This window comes from Triticum aestivum, chromosome 1B (genome assembly GCF_018294505.1).
Source record: "Triticum aestivum cultivar Chinese Spring chromosome 1B, IWGSC CS RefSeq v2.1, whole genome shotgun sequence".
In the NCBI taxonomy this organism is placed as follows: Eukaryota; Viridiplantae; Streptophyta; class Magnoliopsida; order Poales; family Poaceae; genus Triticum; species Triticum aestivum.
This window is the reverse complement of record NC_057795.1, coordinates 689,810,214-689,818,198: the sequence shown is the minus strand read 5'-3', so window position 1 is coordinate 689,818,198 and position 7,985 is coordinate 689,810,214. Positions and strand designations below refer to the sequence as shown.

Genomic DNA, 7,985 nt, shown 5'->3' with positions numbered 1-7,985 from the left:
CGTTTTCTTACCTACGAATAACCACAATGTGATTTTGTCAACTTCTATTTACCCTTCATAAGAACCCTTTTCATCGAATCCACTTCAACTAAAGTGGGAGAGACAGACACCCGCCAGCCACCTTATGCAACTAGTGCATGTTAGTCGGTGGAACCGGTCTCACGTAAGCGTACGTGTAAGGTTGGTCCGGGCCGCTTCATCCCACAATACCGCTGAAGCAAGATAAGACTAGTAGCGGCAAGCAAGTTGACAAGATCTACGCCCACAACAAAATTGTGTTCTACTCGTGCAATAAAGAACTACGCATAGAGCTATCTCATGATGCCACTGTTGGGGAACGTTGCAGAAAATTAAAAATTTTCCTACGGTTTCACCAAGATCCATCTATGAGTTCATCTAAGCAACGAGTCAAGGGAGTGAGTTTGCATCTCCATACCACTTTTAGATCGCATACGGAAGCGTTCGAGGGAATGGTGATGATGGAGTCGTACTCGACGTGATTCAGATCACCGATGACCAAGTGCTGAACGGACAGCACCCCCGCGTTCAACACACGTACGGTACGGGCGACGTCTCCTCCGTCTTGATCCAGCAAGGAGGAAGGAGAGGTTGAGGAAGACAACTCCACGGGTAGCACGACGGCGTGATGATGGTGGAGAGACCGTACTCCGACAGGGCTTCGCCGAGCACACAACGGAGGAGGAGAGGTGTTGGGGAGGGGAGGGCTGCGCCTTGGCTTATGGTGCGGCTGCCCTCCCTTCACCCCTCTATTTATAGGGGAAGGGGCAAGGGGGGCCGGCCCCTCTAGATGAGATCTAGAGGGGGGGCGGCGGCCAGGGAGGGGGCTTGCCCCCCAAGCAAGGGGGTGCGCCCCCTTTAGGGTTTCCCCCCCAACCCTAGCCGCATGGGCCCAAGGGGGGGGGGCGCCAAGCCCACCAGGGGCTGGCTGCTATCCCCACGCAGCCCATGTGGCCGCCCGGGAGGGGTGGCCCCTCCCGGTGGACCCCCGGAACCCCTCTGGTGGTCCCGGTACAATACCGGTATGACCCCGAATTTTTCCGGTGTCCGTTTGACAACTTCCCATATATAAATCTTTACCTCCGGACCCTTCCAGAACTCCTCGTGACGTCTGGGATCTCATCCGGGACTCCGAACAACATTCGGTAGTCACATACAAGTCTTCCTAATAACCCTAGCGTCACCGAACCTTAAGTGTGTAGACCCTACGGGTTCGGGAGACACGTAGACATGACCGAGACGGCTCTCGGGCAATAACCAACAGCGGGATCTGGATACCCATGTTGTCTCCCACATGCTCCTCGATGATGTCATCGGATGAACCACGATGTCGAGGATTCAATCAACCCCGTATGCAATTCCCTTTGTCAGTCGGTATGTTACTTGCCCGAGACTCGATCGTCGGTATCCCAATACCTCGTTCAGTCTCGTTACCGGCAAGTCACTTTACTCGTACCGTAATGCATGATCCCGTGACCAGACACTTGGTCACTTTGAGCTCATTGTGATGATGCACTACCGAGTGGGCCCAGTGATACCTCTCCGTAATACGGAGTGACAAATCCCAGTCTCGATCCGTGTCAACCCAACAGACACTTTCAGAGATACCTGTAGTGCACCTTTATAGTCACCCAGTTACGTTGTGACGTTTGGTACACCCAAAGCACTCTTACGGTATCCGGGAGTTACACGATCTCATGGTCTAAGGAAGAGATACTTGACATTGGAAAAGCTCTTAGCAAAACGAACTACACGATCTTGTGCTATGCTTAGGATTGGGTCTTGTCCATCATGTCATTCTCCTAATGACGTGATCCCATTGTCAATGACATCTAATGTCCATAGTCAGGAAACCATGACTATCTGTTGACCAACGAGCTAGTCAACTAGAGGCTCACTAGGGACATGTTATGGTCTATGTATTCACACGTGTATTACGATTTCCGGATAATACAGTTATAGCATGAATAAAAGACAATTATCATGAACAAGGAAATATAATAATAACCCTTTTATTATTTCCTCTAGGGCATATTTCCAACAGTCTCCCAGTTGCACTAGAGTCAATAATCTAGTTACATTGTGATGAATCGAACACCCATAGAGTTCTGGTGTTGATCATGTTTTGCTCGCGAGAGAGGTTTAGTCAACGGATCTACGACATTCAGATCTGTATGTACTTTGCAAATATCTATGTCTCCATCTTGAACATTTTCACGGATGGAGTTGAAACGACGCTTGATGTGCCTGTTCTTCTTGTGAAACCTGGGCTCCTTGGCAAGGGCAATAGCTCCAGTGTTGTCATAGAGGAGTTTGAATGGCCCCGACGCATTGGGTATGACTCCTAGGTCGGTGATGAACTCCTTCACCCAAATAGCTTCATGCGCTGCCTCCGAGGCTGCCATGTACTCCGCTTCACATGTAGATCCCGCCACAACGCTCTGCTTGCAGTTGCACCAGCTTACTGCTCCACCATTCAACATATACACGTATCTGGTTTGTGACTTAGAGTCATCCAGATCTGTGTCGAAGCTAGCGTCGACGTAACCCTTTACGACGAGCTCTTCGTCACCTCCATAAACGAGAAACATGTCCTTTGTCCTTTTCAGGTACTTCAGGATATTCTTGACCGCTGTCCAGTGTTCCTTGCCGGGATTACTTTGGTACCTTCCTACCAAACTTACGGCAAGGTTTACATCAGGTCTGGTACACAGCATGGCATACATAATAGATCCTATGGCTGAAGCATAGGGGATGACGCTCATCTCTTCTTTATCTTTTGCCGTGGTCGGGCATTGAGCCGAGCTCAATCTCACATCTTGCAATACAGGCAAGAACCCCTTCTTGGACTGATCCATTTTGAACTTTTTCAAAATTTTATCAAGGTATGTGCTTTGTTAAAGACCTATGAGGCGTCTCGGTCTATTTCTATAGATCTTGATGCCTAATATATAAGCAGCTTCTCCAAGGTCCTTCATTGAAAAACACTTATTGAAGTAGGCCTTAATGCTGTCCAAGAATTCTATATCATTTCCCATCAAAAGTATGTCATCTACATATAATATGAGAAATGCTACAGAGCTCCCACTCACTTTCTTGTAAACGCAGGCTTCTCCATAAGTCTGCATAAACCCAAACGCTTTGATCATCTCATCAAAGCGAATGTTCCAACTCCGAGATGCTTGCACCAGCCCATAAATGGATCACTGGAGCTTGCATACTTTGTTAGCGTTCTTAGGATCGACAAAACCTTCCGGCTGCATCATATACAGTTCTTCCTTAAGATAACCGTTAAGGAATGTCGTTTTGACGTCCATCTGCCATATCTCATAATCATAGTATACGACAATTGCTAACATGATTCGGACGGACTTAAGCTTCGCTACGGGAGAGAAAGTCTCATCGTAGTCAATCCCTTGAACTTGCCGATAACCCTTAGCGACAAGTCGAGCTTTATAGATGGTGACATTACCATCCGCGTCCGTCTTCTTCTTAAAGATCCATTTGTTTTCTATCGCTCGCCGATCATCGGGCAAGTCAGTCAAAGTCCATACTTTGTTTTCATACATGGATTCTATCTCGGATTTCATGGCTTCAAGCCATTTGTTGGAATCTGGGCCCGCCATTGCTTCTTCATAGTTCGAAGGTTCACCGTTGTCTAACAACATGATTTCCAGGAAAGGGTTGCCGTACCACTTTGGTGCGGAACGTGTCCTTGTGGACCTACGAAGTTCAGTAGCAACTTGATCCGAAGTACCTTGATCATCATCAATAATTTCCTCTCCAGTCGGTGCAGGCACCACAGGAACATTTTCCTGAGCTGCACTATTTTCCGGCTCAAGAGGTAGTACTTCATCGAGTTCTACTTGATTCGAAGTTCTACTTCGATCGGGCCTGCTTTGGAGGCCTCGGCTCGTGATGTTCGGTTGTGTCCCCATTTACCTCAAGTGGTGCTTGGTTGCTTATCGTCGTTTGCTTGGTGGTATCTAGGGTGTAGTTGATCTTCAACTTCTCTCTATCCAGCCTATGGTGTGTATGGTGTTGCATTTGTGTTCGGATGCTTGTATGTGGTTAGTGCTTTATATATAAAGCTGGGCGTGAGCCTTTTTTTTTGTCGCTAAGGTTTCAGCGACCTCTGAATTCGTCCTGAAGGTAGTTGATAAATATATGTGCTTCTTGTATGCATCTTATAAGTTGTAGCACGTCATTTGGGTGCTTAAAATACTACAAAATCATAATTGTTTTCATGTTCCCCTTTTGTTGTCTTCCTTTGAAGGATTTGAGCAAATTTATCCGAGAATGTGCAACAAAAGCATGTTGTCTGTATCGGTTGACCGTCGAAATATCAATACCATTACTTAAGTAGCCTGTGAACCCTAAAATATTTTTTGAGAAAGTAAACATATTTTACCACATACTCCCGTCGTCCCAAAATAAGTGCCGCTGATTTGGTACAACTTTGTAGAAAATCAGCGACAATTAGTCCGGGACGGAGGGAGCAGTTTTTGGTCATAAGATCTGTTATTGTTCTAATTTTACTAGATGAAGCTACAATGGTTAACATATGAAGTGCAGGTTCTAGGTTTGTTATATTAAACATGGCTACAGTTCTTGATCATATGATCTTATATCCTATATGTGCAAATCATGCCTTTAGGTTACTGGAATTTCACTATTGTTTAATTTAGGAAGAGTAGAATATTGATCCGTTATCAAGGGCAACATGAATTATATGTGATTCAACACCTTTATTAAATTTCCCTTCTTTTAGCTTATTTGTTGCTACCTGAGATAGTACCAAGCATGATCTTTGGTTTGCCATGTACAACACTGCTGAATCATTTTATTAAGCTGGCATTAGTAATTTTGCATTTTACATAGTTCATGTGCAAGTTAAACGTATGTCCAATAATTACTAATATTAAGTTTATAATGTTGGCACAGTCTGTTATTGCCGTTATCTTCTTGGGAGTACTTGAGAAGGCGTGGCTGGGAATGTAGGGACACGCCATGGCAGAGGCGCGTGGTCGGCAGGAGGAGTCGGGGAGGCATGAAGGTGGACATGTGGATGTTATCGTGGCATTCACACATTTCGCTCCACCGATGCTATATACCAGGGTGAGTGAATGCTATCGTGGCCTTAGATGCCCTGTCTAATTCTTGCTTGAATTTTTTGTTTTGTATGCTTGGATGTATGTTTAGTTCCTAAATTGTTTTTCTCATGTGGAGTTGAAACCACATTTGGTTGGTCCAATAGCAAATAATGGCATGTTTCACTCTGAAATCATATTGCATATAGAGAGATGTTAATTGTTAGTCATTGGGTTGTCGTATGAACTGACGACATTTATAGTCAGTTTACCGTGTCATCTATTAAGAATCAAGCAAATTTTGGGCCTCTAAAAAACAATCAGGTCGACACAGTAATTTTGGCAAAACGAGAGACTGTGATTTTCCTTTCTTTAATTTTGAATTACCTTTGACAAGAAAATGTTTCCTGTTTTTTAGTCTAACCTGTCGTAATTTTGTCTCGTTGGTCCATCTATATGAGAACCTTCTAAGTGGAAGTCACATGGTGGAGCCTTTGACAGGAAAATATTTCCTGTATTTTGGTCTAACCTGTCGTAATTTTGTCTCGTCGGTCCATCTATATGAGAACCTTCTAAGTGGAAGTCACATGGTGGATTCTCAGTATGTCAAGTACAGTTTGATTAAGTACAGTTTGATTAGTATGACAAGTCATGTCAGCAGGATGAATATTTACAAGGTTGATTATCTCCCAGGAAGACAAGTAGGAAGTATGTTTGCAAGTTTTCATGACAAAATTATACAATTATATAAACTGTGTTCTGCTTGAAGTTTGTCAGTTAAAATCATGTTGACTCGCCTACTGTTTAATGGTTCTATTTTGATCATATAATTAGGTTTACATCTTGACTCGCTTGATTTGATAAATTCCATTCTTACCAAGGGTCATCATTTGTATATTTCCTCTTCGGAGGGTGATCTCGTCGCCCACGGAGAAGCAATCCAAGGAGAAGAGAGTAGGTTCTGCGCCCAACCTCGACTCCCTATCGAAGGAGGGGAAGTGGCTGCAAGCATGCCATCAGCGTTGGGTCGATGGTGTTGTGCCTCGGCAGCTGGGATCATGCAAGGGAGATGGGAAGCAGCAGTGCCGCCTCTCCCCCCGAGCTCCAGATACATGATAGAAGCATCAAGGTGAGCAGCTGCAAAGGTTCCCACCTGAACATATCGAGCTGTGACACCAGTACGGCCACAACCTCCAATACTACTACGACTGATGGCTATCCTCTACCCGTGAGTGTTATGCAAATTTGCGTAATTTAACTCCAGTGACGTGGATTTCATTATGTCGTAATTTTGTTTATGTAGAAATTGATGTTCTGGAATTAGTATGTCTGTTATCTTGTTTACAAGTGTGGTGATGCCGATTGTAGAAATTGGGCAATGTGGGATCTCCTATCCTCGTGCTGGTTTGATTTCGCTTTGTTCATCTCCATGACAATGCTAGGAGTAGAAAAACTGCATTCAGAGGTTACGAGTGTGGTGGTGGGTTACCTCCCAGGAGCAGATGACTGGCATGGTTAGTGATCACTAGGCCATGAATCTCATGGATCCCATGATACAGGTACATCAAGGAAATTGTAATAAGTTCATGGCACAACATATAATTTAACATTAGCTTTCTACATTAAATATCGGGAAAAATTTCTTGCAATTCATTTACATGATGGTCGGGGAATTCCTGTTAATTGAATCTTAACAATAAAGATACAGTCGTCTACATTTAGTTTGCTTTTCTATTGCTGGGTAATCTTCTTATGCCATCATTTTCTTAGTATTTTTATGGTGCAGGTATCTGGTCCAGATCCGACGGAGACAAGCAAAATCGTGCTGCTGCTTCTTCTTTCGATTGTAAGTGAATTCTTTGATGACAGTGCTATTTTTTGTTGTATTAATACTGCATCTGATTCACACACTTCATCTATCCTTGTTTGAGAAATTGTGCATGTTTTTGCTTCATTGGTCCAGGAAAATCCAGGTGAAAACTTTCAAGAACTCAGGACGACGCGCATTGATTATATTTCATTGTGATGGCCATTGCCGACACAGCTACTATGGGTACAAGAAACTTCTATTTCGCTCGTCACCGGAGACCACCGCCCAGATCCATCTCTTCTCAACCATGCTGACGTGGTTGTCAGGGGCGCTTACAACTTGTGAGGGCCTGCGTTCTCGCTGTTGATCCATGATGGCATGGCCTCCCCGCGCCCTAGCCGCGTTCTAGCTGATGGTTTGGGTCTGCCAGCGAAGGGGGAGGGGGACGACCTCTGTCGCTCCTTCTCTCGAGCCTCTTCATCTTGATGAAGCCGTAGGAGTAGAGGGGCACGCACGTGATGGATCTGCTCCGAGCACTTCAAGCCACACATCTTCAAGGTGATCACTTCATCCACATTCAATCTCAATTCCCGCGTTTACTCCTTTTTTGGGGTGGATGGATGCATGATACTCTGATAGTAGTAGGCAGCTGTAGTACATACTACACATTGGCACGCTGAAACTAGCCTGCAAATTTTCTTAGAAATTTTTATGTCACATGCCAGTGGAGTGGATTATAACATTTCAATGGAACAAATTGTAGGTATTTCTTTTGCAATGGCAGCATAAAGCAACAATTGATATAGCATATTTCATTAATGGTTGCTTGAAATATATTAGGGTGTAGATAATTAGCTATTTACCTTTCACTTCCTTTTCTTTCCTTTTACATATATTGGGCTGCATAATAGCTTAATTTTGTAAGGTTGGCACAAATGATGTAGGGATTAAACGATTGATGAAAAGGCTTGTCATAGAAGAGAAATGGTGAGAGAGAACATAATGGAGTGGAATTTCATGACAAGCTTCCACAAAATTCAAAGAATCTACGGGGATATGAGGCAAGA

The 7,985-nt window shown here is 44.3% G+C and overlaps 1 long non-coding RNA gene across 1 annotated transcript; it reads left to right on the top strand.

Moving 5' to 3' along the window:
• The first annotated feature begins 6,587 nt into the window (after positions 1-6,587).
• On the top strand, positions 6,588-7,106 carry LOC123101490 (uncharacterized). Its single transcript, XR_006448591.1, has 3 exons — positions 6,588-6,667; positions 6,895-6,954; positions 7,072-7,106. It is a non-coding gene; the product is annotated as an uncharacterized lncRNA (long non-coding RNA).
• The last annotated feature ends 879 nt before the right edge of the window (positions 7,107-7,985 follow it).